This window comes from Pseudophryne corroboree, chromosome 6 (genome assembly GCF_028390025.1).
Source record: "Pseudophryne corroboree isolate aPseCor3 chromosome 6, aPseCor3.hap2, whole genome shotgun sequence".
Classification (NCBI taxonomy): domain Eukaryota; kingdom Metazoa; phylum Chordata; class Amphibia; order Anura; family Myobatrachidae; genus Pseudophryne; species Pseudophryne corroboree.
In genome coordinates this window covers 98,047,334-98,074,649 of record NC_086449.1, presented here as the reverse complement: position 1 = coordinate 98,074,649, position 27,316 = coordinate 98,047,334, and the positions used below count along the sequence as shown (strand labels likewise).

The window sequence follows — 27,316 nt, the reverse complement described above, 5'->3', positions numbered from 1 at the left end:
GGTGCATTGCACAGGAACAAAGCAGATCGCCGCTCAGCAATGGGTTTGTGCAACGGATCCGTTTACACGGGTGATCGCAAGGAGATTGACAGGAAGAAGGCGTTTGTGGGTGTCAACTGACCGTTTTCTGGGAATGTCTGGAAAAACGCAGGCGTGTCCATGTGTTAGCAGGGAGGGTTCCTGATGTCCATTCCGGTCCTGGACAGGCTGATGTGATCGCAGCGGCTGAGTAAGTCCTGGGCTGCGCAGAGACTGCACAAGATCTGTTTGTACAGCTCTGCTACACATGCGTTCGCACACTTGCACAGCTAAAGTATACTCCCCCTGTAGCTGGCGACTATCTGATTGCAGCAGTGCAAAAATCGCTGCGATGAGACTCCTCATAGTGGTTTTTCTATTCTAGTAAGCAATTTTAAAGTGTAGGCAACACAGCCCGGCTAGCTCAGTCGGTAGAGCATGAGACTCTTAATCTCAGGGTCGTGGGTTCGAGCCCCACGTTGGGCGCTTAACTTTTTGTTTTTCACATTTTAGCAAAAGGTCACTTTATTTGTTAAATGGTATTAACATTCAGGAAAGCTTTAAAGTTAATTGGAGTCAAACTTAAACCCAAGTTCTTGCTAATACATTATTTTACATTAAATCAATAATAAAAATAATCATAATACTGTAATGACAATGAAAGAAAAAAAAATGTCATGTTGTACAGTCTAGTTTTCTGTTACAAACGTAGCAGCTTTTATGTAAAATACTAAAACACCAAAGGATTGACATTTCTTTCTGTACACTAAATAGTAGTGCATGGAGGTTTCTGTAGTGTAGTGGTTATCACGTTCGCCTCACACGCGAAAGGTCCCCGGTTCGAAACCGGGCAGAAACAACTTTTCATTTTTGTAAAACCAATCTTAGCAGGTTTAGTTCAGTTGTCACATTGACAACTGTACAGTATCAGATGCGGTCTGTGTATTTACACTGAATGTAGTATACAAGCTATGCAGTGCAATGCCCCAAGTAGCAAAATGCTCACACAGCAATGCACATTGTTGTAGATATTGTGGTGGGTTTTAACTGAAACATACATACAAATGAGCTACATTACAGACATAAAGTAATGCTAATGATATTACTTTAGATAGTTAAGGTGACTGCTGAGTAGATGAAACATCAGATTTTGTCCTCTAAATTATATTGTACACTGGATTTCATAAGAAATACTTCCAGACAGGTTTTAGTTTGCTGTGACATTATGCATAGACCTCTGGTGAAACCAGCCAGTATATTTACATAGCAGCATAGATCAGTATCTTCACTGGCGGTCTAGTGGTTAGGATTCGGCGCTCTCACCAGCGTGGCCCGGATTCGATTCCCGGTCAGGGAATAAGTTTTTTCTTCCTTCCACTGCAGCCTATATAACCAAACATCAATTAGCTAATGAGTTGTTGTATTTGTTCTAAAAATTTTGCAATTTATATAAGCAATAGAATTGTGGCGCCACATGCGTAAGTAAAACACACTCTATAAAATGTCACAATTGACCAGTAAAAACACTCTCTTAGCAATATACAGGTAGGGTGTCAGCTAGCCCCTAAGTAATTAGCATGGGTAAGATGCTATTTCATAAAAGAATACGGGTAGGGGAATAGGGGTAAAAGAGAGCACCAGTGTTTTACAAAAGTTTTCTAAAAGAAGAAGGCTTAAAACTGGCAAAGGCACTTATAAGTGCTAGGTATAAAAATGGTTGTATAAATGAGGGTGGACCCAATTTCTTAAAGGTATAACAAAAAGTTTTATTTTAAGAACAAAGGTATACTATAAAAAGACATGTGGAAACACATTTAAATATACTATCAAAAATATTATATATATGTATATATATATAGATAGATATGTCTGTGTGTGTGTGTGTGTGTGTGTGTGTGTGTGTGTGTGTGTGTGTGTGTATGTATGTATATATTTATATATATATATATATATATATATATACATATATATACATATATATATAAACAAATGTATAACCAAATTGCGCTATTAGTCCGCATTAGACCTAATAGTCCTTGGGGAGGATCGGCTGCTAATCTCCAAATTGGTCCTCCTGCCAGTCGAGAACCAGGTGGTTGAACACTGTAAATGGTTGTATGGAGAGCGCTCTTATCATGTAGTTATCTCTTTAGCTGTTCTTTCTCTCTAGGACAGTCCGTCAATTTTAGCTTTGATCACAAGAAGATGGATATTTCTGCAAAATACCCTCTCACCAGATTCACCCAGATAACAACATCACTCGTTAGTTAAAAACTTCCATGAGATTTATTGTTGATAAAATCTTCTTATTTTTAAATGAATGACTCTTACATTAGATTTAACATTCGTGGGATAAGATCTCAATGGCACTGCTGTCTACCCCAGCCGGGGAGGAGCTCCTATGACAGTCCGTCCAACCCACAAAATGTTAATTCACCCAACGCGTTTCGTCTAACAGACTTCCTCAGGGGTGTCTTTAACAAAATACAATAAGAAATACAGTAAAAAATACAATAAAAAATACAGTAAAAAATACAGAATAAATAATCAAATAATCACATATATCACCATTTAGGTAGATGGACAATGCAATTTGTCTTATAATTTCATAAAGTATTGAGTGACCTAGTTATGGGTACTGGTGCAGGGTAAACAGTACATTATTATAATATGGACAAATATAGAGCTTCAGAATAACCTCATAGGATCCAAAATCACGTTATAGGTTCAAAAACAATTGTCTCAATGGACACGTGAGATATCCTTATTAACATAACGTTACATACATTGAACAGCATCAATTTCTAGCAAAATAAGTTTATTTATTAACAATGATTAATTATAACATCCATATCAAATGAAACTTACTTTTTATATGTAAGAGCAGTGTTTTATGAGAGAATAAATGGGACCAATCCCATATAGTTCTGTGGACACAGGATTAGTATTTATTAGCCCCAAAACAATATTAGATTATTATTATATTGGTTTTTGATCAATATTGGTCTAATACTTACTATCCCACTTTTAAATCCTATAATCAGTAGGGACCAGTGTAGAAAATTCCAGCTTTCTATTGGCTAATTTCCAGAACCGTTTGGACTTGTTATAAACAGCTTTTATCTTTCTAAAAATAACAATATATACCTATTAATGGAATAAATTTATAACTAATATACCACTCATTTCAGGCTAATATAGTCAGCCTATTTGCCTATCAGTGATTAATTAAACCTTATTCAAATATCTTACTAAGGTCAATTTTTATCTAATTCTATAAACAATTTAATGAACAATTTTAATAAACACTATTTGTGCATATATACTGTGACTACTACCTAATACTATTTTAAAAGGTGAAAAACCCTTATAACATTTCTTCTAGTGTGCATAAGTGCTGTGGTTACTTACTATTAGCTGCAATCCTGGAGCTTATGTCCTCTGTGCTGTCCTCACTCTGAATGAGCCATTAGAGCTTGGTCTGGGTTTTTATTCCCCCCTGGGATTACACCACTTCCTATAAACTGGTTAATTTATCCCTTCTATAAACTCTCCTTTTGCTATATAGTTATAAACCTTACATATATAGATATATACTTATTACGTATTCAATATTTCCTTTCCCGTGTTCCTCCTAAATATCCTGTTGTTATGACTTAAAAGTAAACATAGAAGGTTAATTGCTTTAACTTCTTTTGCTAGAAATTGATGCTGTTCCATGTACGTAACGTTATGTTAATAAGGATATCTCTCGTGTCCATTGAGACAATTGTTTTTGAACCTATAACGTGATTTTGGATCCTATGAGGTTATTCTGAAGCTCTATATTTGTCCATATTATAATAATGTACTGTTTACACTGCACCAGTACCCATAACTAGGTCACTCAATACTTTATGTAATTATAAGACAAATTGCATTGTCCAACTACCTAAATGGTGATATATGTGATTATTTGATTATTTATTCTGTATTTTTTACTGTATTTTTTATTGTATTTTTTACTGTATTTCTTATTGTATTTTGTTAAAGACACCCATGAGGAAGTCTGTTAGACGAAACGCGTTGGGTGAATTAACATTTTGTGGGTTGGACGGACTGTCATAGGAGCTCCTCCCCGGCTGGGGTAGACAGCAGTGCCATTGAGATCTTATCCCACGAATGTTAAATCTAATGTAAGAGTCATTCATTTAAAAATAAGAAGATTTTATCAACAATAAATCTCATGGAAGTTTTTAACTAACGAGTGATGTTGTTATCTGGGTGAATCTGGTGAGAGGGTATTTTGCAGAAATATCCATCTTCTCGTGATCAAAGCTAAAATTGAAGGACTGTCCTAGAGAGAAAGAACAGCTAAAGAGACATAACTACATGATAAGAGCGCTCTCCATGCAACCATTTACAATATATATATATATATATATATATATATATATACTGGTTGAGTATCCCTTATCCAAAATGCTTGGGACCAGAAGTATTTCGGATATCGGATTTTTCTGTATTTTTGATGGGACCCAAGTCTAAGCACAGAATGCATTTATGTTTCATAAACACCTTATACACCTTATACACACCTTACACCTAATATTTTAGCCAATATTTTTAATAACTTTGTGCATTAAACAGAGTATGTGTACATTCACACAATTCATTTATGTTTCATATTCACCTTATACACACAGCCTGAAGGTCATTTAATACAATATTTTAAATAACTTTGTGTATTAAACAAAGTTTGTTTACATTGTGCCATCAGAAAACAAAGGTTTCACTATCTCACTCTCACTTAAAAAAATACGTATTTCGTAATATTTGGATATGGGATACTCAACCTGTATGTATGTATGTATGTATGTGTTTATGTATATATATATATATATATATATATATATATATATATATGTGTGTGTGGTCTATATGTGTATATATATATATGTATATATATGTGTGTGTGTGTGTGTGTGTGTGTGTATATATATATATATATATATATAGGAGAGAAGGATACCACATAAAGAAGAAGACCTAGTGACTCTCCATACTAAGATAAGCTTAATAGTCTCTGATTTTTAAATAATTTGAACGTTTTAGTCTTTTTTTTTATGTACTTTTGCTCTTAAGATAAAACTTTTTGTTATACCTTTTATAAAATTGGGTCCCCCCTCATTTATACACCCATGTGCTATTTGCCAGTTTTAAGCCTTCTTCTTTTAGAAAACATTTGTAAAACACTGAAAAGCAATAGAGCTGGCGCTAGGTGTTTCTCAATTAATAAATAATTGAATAACTGTGGATGAATGTAAAATCACAATTTAGTTTATTAACTAAACATCACGTACTAAAACCATGAATAAAAATTCACGTATACACATAAAATTTAGGGCATAAATTGAGCTATGAATCAATTGAGAATGGCTGCTAGTGAATGTCCACAGAGGATCCCGGACTATAGCAATGGACAAAGTTCCCTGGGGAAAGGAAATGAGTACAGCTGGTGTTACCCGTGACGACAGAGACTTCCAGAGGCTTGAAAATTAACAGCAAGCAAGCTGTGCCATTTGTGTAGAAACTGGGTCTCTCCAATCGGTGCTGTAAAATCAATGTTCCACAGAGAAGGTTCCAAGGCAGGTTTTCCAAGGCAGATTTTTAGAAGTCCATATCTGGATCCTTTAAAACGTGAAGCACTTGTAGTAGTAGTAGTAGCAGCTTTTACACTTAATGCATTGCCCTAGGCTCGGTCACCTAGCTTCATCAGAAGTAAAGCTCAATCTGAATATGGGATCTATTTAAACCCCATTAACGACCTGATGCCCAACAGGTGTACAGAAATTACCATTCAATCACCACAGTATTAATAAAAACAAAACTTCTCTGTTATCAATATACTTCTATTATATATAGAGAGAGGTTGGTAGGAGGAAACCCACAAAAGAGTACAACAATACAGATAAAAAAACAGAAATATAAGACTGAATATAACAGGGGTTAAAGGTCAGTGCAATCACATGACCCACCCCCAGACATCGTATACATTATTTGCAATGGAGATTAATTAATCCCTTAAAACCCCCCCCGTTTTCGGGAACCTACAGCCCCCTCTGTTCACAGTACTTGCGTGGGAGGCCGCGATCCCGTGTGGGGAGAAGTTACCCAGCCGCGGGGCTCCTGTTGGTCGCTTATACCCCTATTCCCCTACCCATATGTTTTCCAATTTGTTTGTATTATCTATCTATCTGAATGCGAAAGTCCTCACTCGCTGACTCATCACTAATTCTCTGACTTCCCGATAGGTTAGGAAGATGAAATGTAACAGGTGTTCTGCAGGTGGGAAATAGGAAAACGACATAATCAGAATTTTAATAAACCTCCCCTAAGGGGATAAAAAGGGTCTTGAGAAAATGATATCATTACTGATGCGTGGGTTGCATTCCGTGAACAATAAGGCCCAAATGGACAATCGGATCAAAATTTGGATTGCAACTCCAGTGTGTAGAATTTAATATACTACAAAATGGTCCAAGATACAAGGGTCTCTAACAACCTCCTCACCCCATTGACCTGCAATCACTTATAGACTTGACCTCCATCAAGAAAGGACATCAGGGCTCCTGGTTGTGGCCAGAATTCACCTCCATTCCGCTACAGCCACACTGACAACCGGGACACCCAATAACATCTTCCGTCAGTGAGCAATTTGTCCCGTGTGGTGTTCCTCCGTGTGGGCTCCAGTGTTGCCAGCCAGCAGGCTACAGTCCAGGTCACCGCCGCTACCGGAAGACTCTCCTCCACCAGTGTGTGCTGCTACAGTCGCTCCATCGCTGTTTGCGGTCTTCACACATACGGGTCACCGCAGTCTCCACCGGTAGGCCGCGGCTAAACCCCACCGCCGTGTGTTGATTCCGGTGGTGTGTCCCCCTGGGACACGGGACAGTGTACTGCTGAGTATCAAGCCGCTGACATTCATCACTGCCGCGAGTGGTCCCCCGGTGTTGTGGAGAACTGGCCACGATCCCATACACAGTGTGTGGATTCCTGCTTGCTACTCATTCATACGGAGACCTCACACACAGAAACCATCTGTAAAGGCCAGTACTGATGGGAGAGATGTGTGCTGAGCAATCTTAACACAGACCGCTCAGCACACATCTCTCCCCCGCTCAGCACTCAGCATGGTGTGTGCTGAGCGTGGGGGAGGGGGCACTCACTTCACACAGCACTGAAGTGAGTGACCCGCTAGATTGAGCCCGCATGCAGGCTCAATCTAGCACCAGCGATAGCGATGCATGTCTATTGCTGGGAGGCATACACACGGCAGATCCGTGCTTAAAATCTAAGCAATCTAGTCAGATGATTAGATTTTAAACATGGAACTCCCTGTGTGTACCCCCCTTAAGCGTTGAGACTGGCTGCATAAGGACTGAGAGTCTCCACTGCTTTGACACAATCCATCTGGTAATTCAGTATCTACTTTTGTTACATTCACATTGGAGGTGATCTATAATGCAGGTTCTCTTACCACACAACACCAGTTAATTATATATAGTGGAGCAATCTTTTCTAACATTGGTGTCATTTTAATTGTGTATCACACACTAGTTATTTTTAATTGCATTAATTGTAATTGCAAATCCCCGGGAGGTTATTAACATTATTGTATGTGAATAAATTGTGTTTATATTTAGGATTTGGTTGTGCATATGTATCATTAAGCGCCTATTGGGAATATATGTCCATGGATTTCACTTCAAGAGGCTGGCGTACCTCTTTTCCCAATTGGCTGCTGATATACATTTACTAAAGGGGGGTAGACACCTAGAGATGTGTGCTGAGCGATCTATCACAGACCACTTAGCACACATCTCTCCCCCCGCTCAGCACACAGCGCGGCGGTTCCCAGTATCTAGAACCTCCCCCTGATGATCCGACAGACAGCTGTTTGTGTGTGCTTGTGTATGTTTGTATGTATGATGTATGTATGTATGTATGTATGTATCTATCTATCAGTGACATGAGGCAGAGCCTTTCCTGTCATACTAACGTGTACGCCAAAGTTTTGACTATATAAAGTATATGAAAAATACAAAGAATATTAGAAACATCATCTCTATTATTCTAATCTTTTTTATAGTCAAAACTCTGGCGTAAAAAGTCTATGGCAATCTCTGATCAAAACCCACCAAATTTCCAGAAGTATATACTGGGGCACCTGTGTATAATGCCAACATGCACCCTTGGGCTCATATATTGCGTGTAAATCTGGTAGTTAACCTTGATGGTATGAAACCATTGTCAGGGGAACATTGATGATTTTGCCCACTGATTAGGGATGGCCATCGACCATCAATGATTTTTAATCATTGATGGTTTAAGGCCTATGTCAAATGGTTTTGCCATCAATGGTAGAGAACCAGATGGTTTCTCCACATCGAAGGCTTAGCACAAACAAAAATATATATATTTTTTTGCAAGGTGTCTGTACACGGAGTTTAGCTCCACCCCTAACACCTATGAAGCACTGCCGCTGAGCTGTGATTGGCCCGTGGGTCATTCACTGTAATAACAGGGATGATCATCAATGGGTGAAACCATCAATGGCCACCTATAGTAAAGTTGGTGACAATTGATGGTCACTCACAGTTTTGTCATCAACGGCAACAATTGATGGTGAATACAATGATGGCCATCCCTACCACTGGTGATCATCCCCTCTGTATTACTCACTGGGCAGTGGGCCAATCAAAGTTGGGGGCGGGGCTTGGTGGGTAACATCAGGGGTAGTGCTAGGCAGGTCCTGGTGCCATCCCTAGTATGAGACAGTAAGAGTGGCATGTGAGCGGTTTTTATAGTACATGTGGGATTGAGGGGGAGAAAGCGTGCAAGCTTAATTATACACAGACCCATATGGTCCAGGGGGTAACTGGCCCATTACCTACCACTGAGCAACATACAAAGTTATTTTTAATTGTTTGTCATATGTGGTTTATACAAAATAGTTAAAAAGTCAGTGCTATTAACAATGGGGGTAATTCAGACCTGATCGTTGCTGTGCGTCTTCGCACAGCGGGCGATCAGGCACAAACTGCGCATGCGTATGCACTGCAATGCGCAGGTGCATTGCACAGGAACAAAGCGGATCGCCGCTCAGCAATGGGTTTGTGCAACGGATCCGTTCACACGGGTGATCGCAAGGAGATTGACAGGAAGAAGGCGTTTGTGGGTGTCAACTGACCGTTTTCTGGGAATGTCTGGAAAAACGCAGGCGTGTCCATGTGTTAGCAGGGAGGGTTCCTGATGTCCATTCCGGTCCTGGACAGGCTGATGTGATCGCAGCGGCTGAGTAAGTCCTGGGCTGCGCAGAGACTGCACAAGATCTGTTTGTACAGCTCTGCTACACATGCGTTCGCACACTTGCACAGCTAAAGTATACTCCCCCTGTAGCTGGCGACTATCTGATTGCAGCAGTGCAAAAATCGCTGCGATGAGACTCCTCATAGTGGTTTTTCTATTCTAGTAAGCAATTTTAAAGTGTAGGCAACACAGCCCGGCTAGCTCAGTCGGTAGAGCAAGCTTTAAAGTTAATTGGAGTCAAACTTAAACCCAAGTTCTTGCTAATACATTATTTTACATTAAATCAATAATAAAAATAATCATAATACTGTAATGACAATGAAAGAAAAAAAATGTCATGTTGCACAGTCTAGTTTTCTGTTACAAACGTAGCAGCTTTTATGTAAAATACTAAAACACCAAAGGATTGACATTTCTTTCTGTACACTCAACAGTAGTACATGGAGGTTTCTGTAGTGTAGTGGTCATCACGTTCGCCTCACACGCGAAAGGTCCCCGGTTCGAAACCGGGCAGGAACAACTTTTCATTTTTGTAAAACCAATCTTAGCAGGTTTAGTTCAGTTGTCACATTAACAACTGTACAGTATCAGATGCGGTCTGTGTATTTACACTGAATGTAGTATACAAGCTATGCAGTGCAATGCCCCAAGAAGCAAAATGCTCACACAGCAATGCACATTGTTGTAGATATTGTGGTGGGTTTTAACTGAAACATACATACAAATGAGCTACATTATAGACATAAAGTAATGCTAATGATATTACTTTAGATAGTTAAGGTGACTGCTGAGTAGATGAAACATCAGATTTTGTCCTCTAAATTATATTGTACACTGGATTTCATAAGAAATACTTCCAGAAAGGTTTTAGTTTGCTGTGACATTATGCATAGACCTCTGGTGAAACCAGCCAGTATATTTACATAGCAGCATAGATCAGTATCTTCACTGGCGGTCTAGTGGTTAGGATTCGGCACTCTCACCGCCGCGGCCCGGGTTCGATTCCCGGTCAGGGAATAAGTTTTTTCTTCCTTCCACTGCAGCCTATATAACCAAACATCAATTAGCTAATGAGTTGTTGTATTTGTTCTAAAAATGTTTGCAATTTATATAAGCAATAGAATTGTGGCGCCACATGCGTAAGTAAAACACACTCTATAAAATGTCACAATTGACCAGTAAAAACACTCTCTTAGCAATATACAGGTAGGGTGTCAGCTAGCCCCTAAGTAATTAGCATGGGTAAGATGCTATTTCATAAAAGAATACGGGTAGGGGAATAGGGGTAAAAGAGAGCACCAGTGTTTTACAAATGTTTTCTAAAAGAAGAAGGCTTAAAACTGGCAAAGGCACTTATAAGTGCTAGGTATAAAAATGGTTGTATAAATGAGGGTGGATCCAATTTCTTAAAGGTATAACAAAAAGTTTTATTTTAAGAACAAAGGTATACTATAAAAAGACATGTGGAAACACATTTAAATATACTATCAAAAATATTATATATATGTATATATATATAGATAGATATGTCTGTGTGTGTGTATATGTATGTATGTATATATTTATATATATATATATATATAAACAAATGTATAACCAAATTGCGCTATTAGTCCGCATTAGACCTAATAGTCCTTGGGGAGGATCGGCTGCTAATTGGTCCTCCTGCCAGTCGAGAACCAGGTGGTTGAACACTGTAAATGGTTGTATGGAGAGCGCTCTTATCATGTAGTTATCTCTTTAGCTGTTCTTTCTCTCTAGGACAGTCCGTCAATTTTAGCTTTGATCACAAGAAGATGGATATTTCTGCAAAATACCCTCTCACCAGATTCACCCAGATAACAACATCACTCGTTAGTTAAAAACTTCCATGAGATTTATTGTTGATAAAATCTTCTTATTTTTAAATGAATGACTCTTACATTAGATTTAACATTTGTGGGATAAGATCTCAATGGCACTGCTGTCTACCCCAGCCTGGGAGGAGCTCCTATGACAGTCCGTCCAACCCACAAAATGTTAATTCACCCAACGCGTTTCGTCTAACAGACTTCCTCAGGGGTGTCTTTAACAAAATACAATAAGAAATACAGTAAAAAATACAGTAAAAAATACAGAATAAATAATCAAATAATCACATATATCACCATTTAGGTAGATGGACAATGCAATTTGTCTTATAATTTCATAAAGTATTGAGTGACCTAGTTATGGGTACTGGTGCAGGGTAAACAGTACATTATTATAATATGGACAAATATAGAGCTTCAGAATAACCTCATAGGATCCAAAATCACGTTATAGGTTCAAAAACAATTGTCTCAATGGACACGTGAGATATCCTTATTAACATAATGTTACATACATGGAACAGCATCAATTTCTAGCAAAAGAAGTTTATTTATTAACAATAATTAATTATAACATCCATATCAAATGAAACTTACTTTTTATATGTAAGAGCAGTGTTTTATGAGAGAATAAATGGGAACAATCCCATATAGTTCTGTGGACACAGGATTAGTATTTATTAGCCCCAAAACAATATTAGATTATTATTATATTGGTTTTTGATCAATATTGGTCTAATACTTACTATCCCACTTTTAAATCCTATAATCAGTAGGGACCAGTGTAGAAAATTCCAGCTTTCTATTGGCTAATTTCCAGAACCGTTTGGACTTGTTATAAACAGCTTTTATCTTTCTAAAAATAACAATATATACCTATTAATGGAATAAATTTATAACTAATATACCACTCATTTCAGGCTAATATAGTCAGCCTATTTGCCTATCAGTGATTAATTAAACCTTATTCAAATATCTTACTAAGGTCAATTTTTATCTAATTCTATAAACAATTTAATGAACAATTTTAATAAACACTATTTGTGCATATATACTGTGACTACTACCTAATACTATTTTAAAAGGTGAAAAACCCTTATAACATTTCTTCTAGTGTGCATAAGTGCTGTGGTTACTTACTATTAGCTGCAATCCTGGAGCTTGTGTCCTCTGTGCTGTCCTCACTCTGAATGAGCCATTAGAGCTTGGTCTGGGTTTTTATTCCCCCCTGGGATTACATCACTTCCTATAAACTGGTTAATTGATCCCTTCTATAAACTCTCCTTTTGCTATATAGTTATAAACCTTACATATATAGATATATACTTATTACGTATTCAATATTTCCTTTCCCCTGTGTTCCTCCTAAATATCCTGTTGTTATGACTTAAAAGCAAACATAGAAGGTTAATTGCTTTAACTTCTTTTGCTAGAAATTGATGCTGTTCCATGTACGTAACGTTATGTTAATAAGGATATCTCACTTGTCCATTGAGACAATTGTTTTTGAACCTATAAGGTGATTTTGGATCCTATGAGGTTATTCTGAAGCTCTATATTTGTCCATATTATAATAATGTACTATTTACACTGCACCAGTACCCATAACTAGGTCACTCAATACTTTATGTAATTATAAGACAAATTGCATTGTCCAACTACCTAAATGGTGATATATGTGATTATTTGATTATTTATTCTGTATTTTTTACTGTATTTTTTATTGTATTTTTTACTGTATTTCTTATTGTATTTTGTTAAAGACACCCATGAGGAAGTCTGTTAGACGAAACGCGTTGGGTGAATTAACATTTTGTGGGTTGGACGGACTGTCATAGGAGCTCCTCCCCGGCTGGGGTAGACAGCAGTGCCATTGAGATCTTATCCCACGAATGTTAAATCTAATGTAAGAGTCATTCATTTAAAAATAAGAAGATTTTATCAACAATAAATCTCATGGAAGTTTTTAACTAACGAGTGATGTTGTTATCTGGGTGAATCTGGTGAGAGGGTATTTTGCAGAAATATCCATCTTCTCGTGATCAAAGCTAAAATTGAAGGACTGTCCTAGAGAGAAAGAACAGCTAAAGAGACATAACTACATGATAAGAGCGCTCTCCATGCAACCATTTACAATATATGGCCCGGGTTCGATTCCCCGGTCAGGGAATGATTTTTTTTTTAAGTCACAACTTCTAATAGTTTGGCATCTAATTGTGAATCAATGATAACCACTTTCTGTTTTTTGCTAGAGAAATGGCTTTTCATTGCTTTATCCCATTTAAGAAGAAGTATACTGCAGAGAAAGCATGGGTTTCTCTTCCAGTCCCTCTATTTTATTGTGTTAATAGTATATGATAAATATTAAAGAGGCGGTCAGACCAATTTCATTACAAAAGATCAATACATGATCCTCAATTCAGGTTAATTCATGCCCCCTAGGTCAATTTATGCAGCTTCTCCTATCAATTATTGCCATTGCCATCAGAGTCGGCCCTAACCAATATGATGCCCTAGGCAAGATTTTGGCTAGTGCCCCCTAGCACCACCACTAGTTCCACCTCTGGCCTGCTCCCCTTTACCAACACCATCACCCCTCACCCATAGCAGTCCTCATTTTGGTGTTCCTGCCCCCTATAATAGGAACAATGCACACATTCGGTGCACAGACCAAAAAAGGGTTTGTTCTTCATGGGAAGGGGCATGGCCACACAACATTACCCCAAATTCAAACTACGCTACACAGTAGTGCAACTTTATTCACATTTTATCATGCGATAGTGTCCCTAATTCACGTTGCATCACACAATATTACCTCTTTACCTTATATACGTTACTCCTCACAGTAGTACCCCATATATACACTTTACATCACACTGCATTGCTCCTTATGCACATTACACCACACCATATTGCTCTTTATTCACATTAGACCCCACAGTGGTGCCCTTTCTATACATTATGCCACACAGTAGAGCACCTTATACACATAATGCCACACAGTAGTTATACACATACCACACAGTAATGCCCCTTATACATGACACACACTATTAATGTCCTTATAAACATAATATTGCACACCAGGTGGGCTAACATTACTGTGACTGTTTATTTCACTTACAGTACTTTGATGTTTTTACCATACACTTTAAGTGAATTTTGACAAGTGCTGGCATTTGCTCTTTGTGGAGCCTTCTCAACTTGGGGTCATTTGGGCTGGATCATAATTTATTACGGGTACAGACATTTGCAGATCAGTCCTTAAAATGGATAATTAAACAGGTTTTGTGGCTTTTAATTTTATCTTCTCATTTATATTGAGGAATATTGGCGATGACTGTTTCTAACTTATTTGCAACTATGTAGCATTTGTGTTTGATCACTGTATCAGTCTATGTTGTGATATTTGTTACTGTTAAGATTTCTCTCCTCTTTTTAACCTCAAACACCAGCAATTACTTCTTATGAGTGGCTATAAAAGTGTTTTATTTATTTTCTGACTTAAATGATTATCTTTTTACCTAAGCCGAATTGCTTTTTTTGTGTACCATTATGAAATAATTCCCTCTGTCCGTGATATTTAACACATCAGCTATTTGGGGAAATATACAAAGGTGGACATGGCAATAATACAAAGCTCAACATTAACACAACAATATAAAAGCAATTCAGGGAAAAAGAATTAGAGTAATATATTCAGCAGAGGGAAATAAGGATTAATCACTTCACCAGGCAGGCAGCCACCCAGCCGACGGTCACCTTAATGCTTGGGGGACAGACACATGAAGAAACCCCCCATACAGAAACAACTTTCCTATTTATATCCCATCATGGTTTTAGTTATTACTTCCCTGGAAACAATCAATCACTAATTATTAGGTTATTATTATTAATTATTAGGTACTAGATGTTCTACCTGTTCTTCTCACGGGAGTCTCTGATTTTTACGGGTAAATATAAATGAGTTTTAGAAATTTGGTAAATCTATTGAGCTGTAAATTTGAGACGTCTTAATGTAACAGATACAAAATTATTTGATGTGTAAGGTAGAGCCCACAACACATCAAAGGAAAGAAAATTCCTATATTTGGAGCACTCTTTTGTGAATTATGTGTATTTCATTATCATGTATTTTATAGTTAAAACGTAACTTTTATTCCTCAATATTCAACTAAAAATTAAGAATAGGGTATACTTAATAATTGATAGATCCCCTTCAGGTCATAGTGATGGACGTGATATTCGTCCTAGTGGTGAGAATATCTTTTTGAAAAAATATTAGGCTATAATATAAAGATTGAATACCTGGCTCTATATCACTCTAAAATGAGAGGTAATTATACCATACATGGCAACATCTACAGTGCTACAGTAATCATGTATCCTTTCCAAAAAACTTTCCCCCCCCCTGTCTTATTTTAATCAATTTCAAATCACATCATGAATAAGTGTTCATTACTCCAAAAGACATTTAGTTGCAGATTCTTGCCTTCTTATGGGCCCTACTCACTTGGCGATGTGCCGCCGAGGTGCCCGACGGCCGATACGGCCGACGAGCGACCCGGCGGTGGGGGGGCAGTGACGGGGGGAGTGAAGTTTCTTCACTCCCCCCGTCACCCGGCTCCATAGACGTGCAGGCAAATATGGACGAGATCGTCCATATTGGCCTGCATGCACAGCCGACGGGAGACCAGCGATGAATGAGTGCGGGGACGCGCATCGTTCATCGCTTAAGTCTCCACACTGAAAGATATGAACGAGTTCTCGTTCATTTATGAACGAGATCGTTCATATCTTTCAGAATATCGCCAAGTGTGTAGGGCCTATTAGATTAAACTGGCAATATTCCTGCAACACCCTCTTTAAATACGTTTAGGGGTTTTTATGTTGATTGCAGACTGTAATTTACATATAGGGTTATCTTCTGCATGACCCCATGGGACAAATGTGAAACCAATTTATTATATAATCACTTATGTTCTATGCATGGCTCAATACAAGTTTATGTGATCTGTTTGCAGTTGAGTATTTCCTGTTTATCAGATCAATGGTTACAATACACTTCAATTGTTACAATCAGTATTCAGGTTTTTGGAAAGGATACATGATTACTGTAGCACTGTAGATTTTGTCATGGATATGTAATAAGCACAGAAATTTATTTTTATTATATTGTGATAGATATAAGGAGTTCTGTTTTTTTTCATCCCTGGAAGTATAACATTATATGTATATATTGTCGGATGAGATAACCAAGGGGATATACCCATTTTCTGAACAATATAGTATTTGCTATGCCGCTTTTCTTCCGCTAAGATATTTGCCTGCATTTAATTATATGCCCAGAACAACGAATTACTTGCCCAAAACAAGACAGATTGATGTTGCCATGTATGGTATAATTACCTCTCATTTTAGAGTGATATAGAGCCAGGTATTCACTCTTTATATTATAGCCTAATATTTTTTCAAAAAGATATTCTCACCACTAGGACGAATATCACGTCCATCACTATGACCTGAAGGGGATCTATCAATTATTAAGTATACTCTATTCTTAATTTTTAGTTGAATATTGAGGAATAAAAGTTACGTTTTAACTATAAAATACATGATAATGAAATACACATAATTCACAAAAGAGTGATCCAAATATAGGAATTTTCTTTCCTTTGATGTGTTTTGGGCTCTACCTTACACATCAAATAATTTTGTATCTGTTACATAATTCCTGGAGCACCTCCAACAACGGATATTTTTTCCATTAGGATCTATCTATGGTTAGTTGGTTTTTGGTATCAATCACTTATATTGCAATATACATATATAATCTGGTGCGGGATAAATTCCAGTCTTTTTACGTCTTAATGTAAGTAAATATTAATCCATGGTTCTTGGCATTACCCGAGGAGCACCCATAGCATGGGTGGTCTTCAGTATGCCGACTGACGGGATCCCGGCGCACAGTATACCGGTGCCGGGATCCCGACAGCCGGCATACCGACACTTATTCTCCCTCGTGAGGGTCCACGACCCCCCTGGAGAGAGAATAAAATAGCGTGGCGTGCGTAGCACGCCACCGTGCCCGTAGCGTGGAGAGCGCGCAAGGGGCTCATATGCGCTCGCCACACTGTCGGTAAGCCGGAGGTTGGGCTCCCAGCGCCGGTATGCTGGTGGCCGGGAGCCCGACCGCTGGCATACCATAGTGAACCCCATAGCAGATAAGGTAAAAAGTGACAGGACCATTTTTGTAGTTTATTAAATTTTGATCCGATTGTCCATTTGGACATTATCGTTCACGCAACGCAACCCACGCATCGGTAATGATGTCATTATCTCAAGCCCCTTTTTATCCCCTTAAGAGAGGTTTATTAAATTTCTGATTATGTAGTTTTCCTATTTCCCACCTGCAGAATACCTGTTAAATTTCATCTTTCTAACATATCGGGAAGTAAGAGAATTCTACCCCTTTCACATCGCACAAATAACCCGGTATCGACACGGCATATTGCCGTGTCGACACGGGTCAGTGTGCGATGTGAAAGCACTTTCCAAGAATTAGCGGGTCGTCTGACCCGGTAATTCAACCCGGTATAAAAGAAGGATTATACCCGGGTTGAATACCGGGTCAGGTGCAGTGTGAATGGCAGCCGCGTCAATGCGACACGGTTCCCATTCACAGCATAGGGAGAGGCGGCGCAGGAGATGAGCTCATCTCCCAGCGCCGCCTCCACCCCTGCCCCTGCTGCTGCTGCGCCCCCCCCCCCCCCCCCCGCTGCTATGGCAACCGACCCGGTATATTGCCGGGTCGGAAAGCCAGCAAAGGAGCGCAAATGCCGGATCCCACCCGGTAAGGACACGTTTCTTTTACCGGGTGGGATCCGGCATTTGCGATCTGAATGCGGTACAAGTGATGAGTCAGTGAGTGAGTGAGGGCTTTCGCATTTAGATAGATGATAGATAGTACAAACAAATTGCAGAACATGCTTACAAATGGAACAACTCATTAGCTAATTGATGTTTGGTTATATAGGCCGCAGTGGAAGAAAGGAAAAAAATCATTCCCTGACCGGGAATCAAACCCAGGCCACGGCGGTGAGAGCACCGAACCCTAACCACTAGACCACCAAGGAAGTTCCTATTTGGTACTGCTATGTACATATACCTGCTGGTTTCAGCAGAGGTCTATGCACAATGTCACTGCAAACTAAAACCTGTCTGGAAGTGTTTCTTATGAAATCCAGTGTACAATATAATTTAATGGACAAAATCTGATGTTTCATCTACTCAGCAGTCACCTTAACTATCTAAAGTAATATCATTAGCATTACTTTATGTCTATAATGTAGCTCATTTGTATGTATGTTTCAGTTAAAACCCACCACAATATCTACAACAATGTGCATTGCTGTGTGAGCATTTTGCTTCTTGGGGCATTGCACTGCATTGCTTGTATGCTACATTCAGTGTAAATACACAGACGGCATCTGATACTGTACAGTTGTTAATGTGACAACTGAACTAAACCTGCTAAGACTGGTTTTACAAAAATGAAAAGTTATTTCTGCCCAGTTTCGAACCGGGGACCTTTCGTGTGTGAGGCAAGCGTGATGACCACTACACTACAAAACCTCCAGGAACTGCTGTTCAGTGTACAGAAAGAAATATAAATCTTTTGGTGTTGTAGCATTTCACATAGCTACTAATTTTGTAACAGAAAACTAGATTATGCAACTTAAAAAATGTTTTCTTTCATTATCATTACAGTATTATGATTAAATTTATTATTGATTTAATGTAAAATAATGTATTAGCAAGAACTTGGGTTTACGTTTGCCTCCAATTAACCTTAAAGCTTTCCTGAATGTTAATACCATTTAACAAATAAAGTGACCTTTTGCTAAAATGTGAAAAACAAGAAGCTAAGCGCCCAACGTGGGGCTCAAACCCACGACCCTGAGATTAAGAGTCTCATGCTCTACCGACTGAGCTAGCCAGACTGTGTTCCCTGCACTTTAAAATTGCTTACTAGAATAGAAAAACCACTATGAGGAGTCTCATGGTTTGATTTGTGTCTGATCACAGCGATTTTTGCACTGCTGCAATCAGATAGTCGCCAGCTACAGGGGGAGTGTACTTTAGCTGTGCAAGTGTGCGAACGCATGTGTAGCAGAGCTGTACAAACAGATCTTGTGCAGTCTCTGCGCAGCCCAGGACTTACTCAGCCGCTGCGATCACATCAGCCTGTCCAGGACCGAAATGGACATCAGGAACCCTCCCTGCTAGCGCATGGACACGCCTGCGTTTTTAAGACACTCCCCGAAAACGGTCTGTTGACACCCACAAATGCCTTCTTCCTGTCAATCTCCTTGCGATCACCCGTGTAAACGGATCCGTCGCACAAACCCATTGCTGAGCGGTGATCCGCTTTGTACCTGTGCAATGAGACTGCGCATTGCGGTGCATACGCATGCGCAGTTTGTGCCTGATCGCCCGCTGTGCGAAAATGCACAGCAGCGATCAGGTCTGAATTACCCCCATTGTTAGTAGCACTGACTTGTTAACTATTTTGTATAAACCACATATGACAAGCAATTAAAAATAACTTTGTATGTTGCTCAGTGGTAGGTAATTGGCCATTTACTCCCTGGACCATATGGGTCTGTGCATAATTAAGCTTGCACCCTTTCCCCCCTCAAACCAACATGTACTATAAACTCACTCTCACATGCCACTCTTACTATCTCATACTAGGGATGGCCACCACCACCTGATGTTTTGTTTTTCTCCTTGGCACCAGGACCTGCCTAGCACTACCTCCCGATGTTACCCACCAAGCCACGCCCACATCTTTGATTGGCCCGCTGCCCAGTGAGTAATGCAGAGGGGATGATCACCAGTGGTAGGGATGGCCATCGTTGTATTCACCATCAATTGTTGCCATCGATGACAAAACTGTGAGTGACCATCAATTGTCACCAACTATACTATGGGTGACCATCGATGGTTTCACCTATTGATGGTCATCCCTGTTATTACAGTGAATGACCCACGGGCCAATCACAGCTCGGTGGCAGGGCTTTATAGGTGTTAGGGGTGGAGCTAAGCTCCGTGTCCAGACACCTTGCAAAAACAATAACAATATTTATGCTAAGCCTTCGATGTGGAGAAACCATCTGGTTCTCTACCATTGATGGCAAAACCATTTGACATCGGCCTGAACCCATCGACGATTAAACATCATTGCTGGTCGATGGCCATCCCTAATCAGTGGGCAAAATCATCAATGTTCCCCTGACGATGGTTTCATACCATCAAGGTTAACTACCAGATTTACACGCAATATATGAGCCCAAGGGTGCATGTGGGCATTATACACGGGTGCAGCAGTATATACTTCTGGAAATTTGGTGGGTTTTGATCAGAGATGGCCATAGACTTTTTACTCCAGAGTTTTGTCAATAAAAAGATTAGAATAATGCATAGAATATATTTCTAATATTCTTTGTATTTTTCATATACTTTTTATAGTCAAAACTTTGGCGTACATGTTAGTATGACAGGAAAGGCTCTGCCTCACCTCACCACATATCACTGATACATACATACATACATACATACACACACACACACACACACACACACACACACACACACACACACACACACACACACACAAGAACACACAAACACAGCTGTCTCTGTCTCTAAAATAAAAAAATCGGATCATCAGGGGGAGTTTCCAGTTACTGGGAACCCCCCCTCCATGTGCGCCACTGCCTTAGGAGTTGATTCCCCATAGTATTCCATTATTTTGTATATGATGTACATTGCTCAGGCAATGGCTTCATAGAAATAAGTCACTCCTAAAAATTGTCCCTACGCTATTATATATAAATAAAGCCCCTAAACTCCAAGCATAATAGGTTATATGCAAACGTCATATGCTGGCTGTTATCTTATGCCTGTAGGCTTCATTCTGTGTCAAAGCATCCCTGTCTTGCAAGCTAATGAAGTCTTTCAGGATAAAGCTGACGAGTAGTGATCATGGCTTACATTATAGAATTATACAGCATCTGCAGATAGAGTGGCTGATGCTGAGGTGCACGTCTGCATGTTTATGCTAATGCTGCTGTTAATATCATTAATACTGAGACACCCACTTGCAGCATCTTCCAGCAGTGCAGTCCTGTCACAGCGCATCTTTAGACCATTAGTTTCACCATTCAAACTTGCTCCAGCCCTATGGCATTGCTGCGGTCACCACACCAGCGCTGTCTAATCTGATGGTGACTGCCTGCTCTTGCCTGCCAACATATTTACTATCTACACATATTAGAGATGAGCGGGTTCGGTTCGTCGAGATCCGAACCCCCCCGAACTTCACCTATTTTACACGGGTCCGAGGCAGCCTCAGATCTTCCCGCCTTGCTCGGTTAACCCGAACGCGGCCGAACGTCATCATCCCGCTGTCGGGTTCTCGCGAGATTCGTATTCTATATAAAGCGCATCGCTGCCATTTTCACTCGTGCATTGGAGATTGAATGGAGAGGATGTGGCTGCGTTCTCTCCCTGAAAAGCTCCATATCTGTGCTCAGTGTGCTGCAAATATCTGTGCTCGGTGTGCTGCAAATATCTGTGCTCAGTGTGCTGCAAATATCTTTGCTCAGTGTGCTGCAAATATCTGTGCTCAGTGTGCTGCAAATATCTACGTTCTCTGTCTGAAAACGCTCCATATCTGTGCTCACTGTGCTGCAAATATCTGTTCTCAGTGTGCTGCATTGTGGGGACCACCAGTATATAATATAATTATAGTAGTACAGTACAGTAAGCCATTGCTGTATCTTGCAGCTCTGTGTCAAGTATACTATTCATATCTGTGCTGCATTATTGTGAGCAGTATATAGTAGGACAGTGCAGCATTTTGGTGACCAGCAGTATACATATAGTACAGTACAGTAGGCCATTGCTGTATCTTGCAGCTCTGTGTCAAGTATACTATCCATATCTGTGCTGCATTATTATGAGCAGTATATAGTAGGACAGTGCAGCATTTTGGTGACCAGCAGTAGTAGTACAGACAGTACAGTAGGCCATTGCTATTGATATATTACTGGCATTTAATTCCACACATTAAAAAATGGAGAACAAAAATGTGGAGTGTAAAATAGGGAAAGATCAAGATCCACTTCCACCTCGTGCTGAAGCTGCTGCCACTAGTCATGGCCGAGTCGATGAAATGCCATCAACGTCGTCTGCCAAGGCCAATGCCCAATGTCATAGTAGAGAGCATGTAAAATCCAAAAACTAAAGTTCAGTAAAATGACCCAAAAATCAAAATTAAAAGCGTCTGAGGAGAAGCGTAAACTTGCCAATATGCCATTTACGACACGGAGTGGCAAGGAACGGCTGAGGCCCTGGCCTATGTTCATGGCTAGTAGTTCAGCTTCACATGAGGATGGAAGCACTCATCCTCCTAGAAAAATGAAAAGACTTAAGCTGGCAAAAGCACAGCAAAGAACTGTGCGTTCTTCTAAATCACAAATCCCCAAGGAGTGTCCAATTGTGTCGGTTGCGATGCCTGCCCTTCCCAACACTGGACGGGAAGAGGTGGTGCCTTCCACTATTTGCACGTCCCCTGCAAGTGCAGGAAGGAGCACCCACAGTCCAGTTCCTGATAGTCAAATTGAAGATGTCACTGTTGAAGTACACCAGGATGAGGATATGGGTGTTGCTGGCGCTGAGGAGGAAATTGACAAGGAGGATTCAGATGGTGAGGTGGTTTGTTTAAGTCAGGCACCCGGGGAGACACCTGTTGTCCGTGGGATGAATATGGCCATTGACATGCCTGGTCATATTACAAAAAAAATCACCTCTTTGGTGTGGAATTATTTTAACAGAAATGCGGACAACAGGTGTCAAGCCGTGTGTTGCCTTTGTCAAGCTGTAATAAGTAGGGGTAAGGACATTAACCTCCTAGGAGCATCCTCCCTTATACGTCACCTGGACCGCATTCATCAGAAGTCAGTGACAAGTTCGAAAACTTTGGGTGACAGCGGAAGCAGTCCACTGACAACTAAACCCCTTCCTCTTGTACCCAAGCTCCTGCAAACCACACCACCAACTCCCTCAGTGTCAATTTCCTCCTTAGACAGGAACACCAATAGTCCTGCAGGCCATGTCACTGGCAAGTCTGACGAGTCCTCTCCTGCCTGGGATTCCTCCGATAGATCCTTGAGTGTAACGCCTACTGCTGCTGGTGCTGCTGTTGTTGCTGCTGGGAGTCGATCGTCATCCCAGAGGGGAAGTCGGAAGACCACTTGTACTACCAGAGCCGGCCCTAACCAATATGATGCCCTAGGCAAGATTTTGGCTGGTGCCCCCTAGCACCACCGCTAGTTCCGCCTCTGACCCCAGCACCATCACCCCCCACCCATAGCAGTCCTTTTTTTTTTTTTTTCTACCCCCTGTAATTTAAATAAGAACAGTGTGCACATTTGTCCTTACACATATGCCGCACATTATTAGTGCCCTTATACACATAATGACACACATAGTGCCCCTTACACACGTTACACATTATTAATGCCCTTATACACATAATGACACATGTAGTTCCCAGCGTGAGTCAACTGGCAGCTCTGCTAACGTCGGGTGCCTATTTTTTATGAAAATGCATCTTATTTGCATTGCTATGTGGCTAGGATACACAAGCAGCTTCTGCTGATTAAAATGATATGTGGCATGCCTATATACTGTGTGCGACTGTGGCTGTATCTGCGTACGAAATGCTACACTCAGAATATAGGCATGCCGCATATCATTTTAATCAGCAGAAGCTGCTGATGCCCCTAGGCATACCAGATGCCCTAGGCAATTGCCTAGTTTGCCTATACCTAGGGCCGGCTCTGTGTACTACTTCCAGTAAGCAATTGACTGTCCAACAGTCCTTTGCGAGGAAGATGAAATATCACAGCAGTCATCCTGCTGCAAAGCGGATAACTCAGGCCTTGGCAGCTGTGTTGGTGTTAAATGTGTGTCCGGTATCCACCGTTATTTCACAGGGACTTAGAGAATTTCATGAGCTAGTGTGTCCCCGGTACCAAATCCCATCTAGGTTCCACTTCTCTAGGCAGGCGATACCAAGAATGTACACAGAAGTCAGAAAAAGAGTCACCAGTGTCCTAAAAAATACAGTTGTACCCAATGTCCACTTAACCACGGACATGTGGACAAGTGGAGCAGGGCAGACTCAGGATTATATGACTGTGACAGCCCACTGGGTAGATGTTTTGCCTCCCGCAGCAAGAACAGCAGCGGTGGCACCAGTAGCAGCATCTCGCAAACGCTAACTCGTTCCAAGGCAGGCTACACTTTGTATCACCGCTTTCCATAAGAGGCACACAGCTGACAACCTCTTACGGAAACTGAGGAACATCATCGCAGAATGGCTTACCCCAATTGGACTCTCCTGGGGATTTGTGACATTGGACAACGCCACCAATATTGTGCGTGCATTACATGTGGGCAAATTCCAGCACGTCCCATGTTTTGCACATACATTGAATTTGGTGGTGCAGAATTTTTAAAAAACATCAGGGGCATGCAAGAGATGCTGTTGGTGTCCCGAACAATTGCGGGCCACTTTCGGCATTCAGCCACCGCCTGCCGAAGACTGGAGCACCAGCAAACACTCCTGAACCTGCCCCGCCATCATCTGAAGCAAGAGGTGGTAACGAGGTGGAATTCAACCCTCTATATGCTTCAGAGGATGGAGGAGCAGCAAAAGGCCATTCAAGCCTAAACATCTGCCTACGATATAGGCAAAGGAGGGGGAATGCATCTGACTCAAGCGCAGTGGAGAATGATTTCAACGTTGTGCAAGGTTCTGCAATACTTTGAACTTGCCACACGTGAAGTCAGTTCAGACACTGCCAGCCTGAGTCAGGTCATTCCCCTCATCAGGCTTTTGCAGAAGCAGCTGGAGAGATTGAAGGAGGAGCTAACACGGAGCGATTCTGCTAGGCATGTGGGACTTGTGGATGGAGCCCTTAATTCGCTTAATCAGGATTCATGGGTGGTCAATCTGTTGAAATCAGAGCATTACATTTTGGCCACCATGCTCGATCCTAGGTTTAATGCCTACGTTGTATCTCTCTTTCCGGCAGACACAAGTCTGCAGGGGTTCAAAGACCTACTGGTGAGACACTTGTCAACTCAAGCGGAACGTGACCCGCAAACAGCTCCTCCTTCACATTCTCCCGCAACTGGGGCTGCGAGGAAAAGGCTAAGAATTCCGAGCCCACCCACTGGCAATAATGCAGGGCAGTCTGGAGCGAGTGCTGACATCTGTTCCGGACTGAAGGACCTGCCAACGATTACTGACATGTCGTCTACTGTCACTGCATATGATTCTGTCACCATTGTAAGAATGGTGGAGGATTATATGAGTGACAGCATCCAAGTAGGCACGTCAGACAGTCCGTACGTATACTGACAGGAAAAAGAGGCAATTTGGAGGCCCTTGCACAAACTGGCTTTATTTTACCTAAGTTGCCCCTCCTCCAGTGTGTACTCCGAAAGAGTGTTTAGTGCAGCCGGTCACCTTGTCAGCGATCGGCCTACGAGGTTACTTCCACAAAATGTGGAGAAGATGATGTTCATCAAAATTAATTATAATCAATTCCTCCGTGGAGACATTCACCAGCAATTGCCTCCAAAAAGTACACAGGTACCTGAGATGGTGGATTCCAGTGGGGACGAATTAATACTCTGTGAGGAGGGGGATGTACACAGTGAAAAGGGTGATGAATCGGACGATGAGGAGGAGGTGGACATCTTGCCTCTGTAGAGCCAGTTTGTGCAAGGAGAGATTGATTGCTCCTTTTTTTGGTGGGGGCCTAAACCAACCAGTCATTTCAGCCACAGTCGTGTGGCAGACCCTGTTGCTGAAATGATGGGTTTGTTAAAGTGTGCATGTCCTGTTTATACAGCATAAGGGTGGGTGGATGGGCCCAAGGAAAATTCCATCTTGCACCTCTTTTTTATTTATTTATCTATGCATCATGTGATGTTTGGGGCTAATTTTTTTAAGTGCCATCCTGTTTGACACTGCAGTGCCACTCCTAGATGGGCCAGGTGTTTGTGCTGCCCACTTGGGTCGCTTAGCTTAGTCATCCAGCAACCTCGGTGCAAATTTTAGGACTAAAAGTAATATTGTGAGGTGTGAGGTGTTCAGAATAGACTGGAAATGAGTGGAAATTATGGTTATTGAGGTTAATAATACTATGGGATCAAAATTGGGTGTGGTATTGAAAGTCGACAGTAACTAGGTCAACAATGTCTAGGTCGACCACTATTGGTCGACAGTAACTAGGTCGACAGGGTGTCTAGGTCAACATTGTCTTTAGGTCGACATGTTCTAGGTCGACAGGTCAAAAGGTCGACATGAGTTTTCAATGTTATTTTGGTGTCGTTTTCTTCGTAGAGTGACCGGGAACCCCAATTAGTGCACCGCGTCCCCTCGCATGGCTCGCCATGCTTCGGGCATGGTGCCTTTGCTCCGCTACCGCTTCGCTCAGCACAGATTCCAATCGTAGTCCACGTGGATCGTTAAGTATGAAAAGGTTAAAAAAAAGAAAAAAATTGTGAAAACTCATGTCGACCTTTTGATCTGTCGACCTAGAACATGTCGACCTAAAGACCCTGTCGACCTAAACACCCTGTCGACCTAGTTACTGTCGACCAATAGTTGTCAACCTAGACATTGTCGACCTAGTTACTGTCGACTTTCAATCCGGATCCTATCTAAATGACCCCCAAATTCTATGATTTAAGCTGTTTTTGAGGGTTTTTTTTTAAAAAAACACCCGAATCCAACAAAAATTTTCAAGGAGGTTTTGCCAAAACGCGTCCGAATCCAAAACACGGCCACGGAACCGAATCCAAAACCAAAACACAAAACCCGAAAAATTTCCGGTGCACATCTCTAAACCCACAGCCTTGACAAAGCCTGGCATCATTGGCTGAGTGAAATGCATCGACTACACCCTCCTCCGCCAGCGGACCCTGGAAGTGACACCTGACATCCAGCA

At 40.8% G+C, this 27,316-nt stretch overlaps 5 non-coding genes across 5 annotated transcripts; 3 read left to right on the top strand and 2 right to left on the bottom strand.

Moving 5' to 3' along the window:
- The first annotated feature begins 431 nt into the window (after positions 1–431).
- TRNAK-CUU (transfer RNA lysine (anticodon CUU)) lies at positions 432–504 on the top strand. The gene has a single exon. It is a non-coding gene; the product is annotated as a tRNA-Lys (tRNA).
- Positions 505–804: 300 nt separating this feature from the next.
- Positions 805–877, top strand: TRNAV-CAC (transfer RNA valine (anticodon CAC)). The gene has a single exon. It is a non-coding gene; the product is annotated as a tRNA-Val (tRNA).
- Positions 878–9,815: 8,938 nt separating this feature from the next.
- Positions 9,816–9,888, top strand: TRNAV-CAC (transfer RNA valine (anticodon CAC)). Its single transcript has one exon. It is a non-coding gene; the product is annotated as a tRNA-Val (tRNA).
- Positions 9,889–18,283: 8,395 nt separating this feature from the next.
- TRNAE-CUC (transfer RNA glutamic acid (anticodon CUC)) lies at positions 18,284–18,355 on the bottom strand. The gene has a single exon. It is a non-coding gene; the product is annotated as a tRNA-Glu (tRNA).
- Positions 18,356–19,149: 794 nt separating this feature from the next.
- Positions 19,150–19,222, bottom strand: TRNAK-CUU (transfer RNA lysine (anticodon CUU)). Its single transcript has one exon. It is a non-coding gene; the product is annotated as a tRNA-Lys (tRNA).
- Between the last annotated feature and the right edge of the window lie 8,094 nt (positions 19,223–27,316).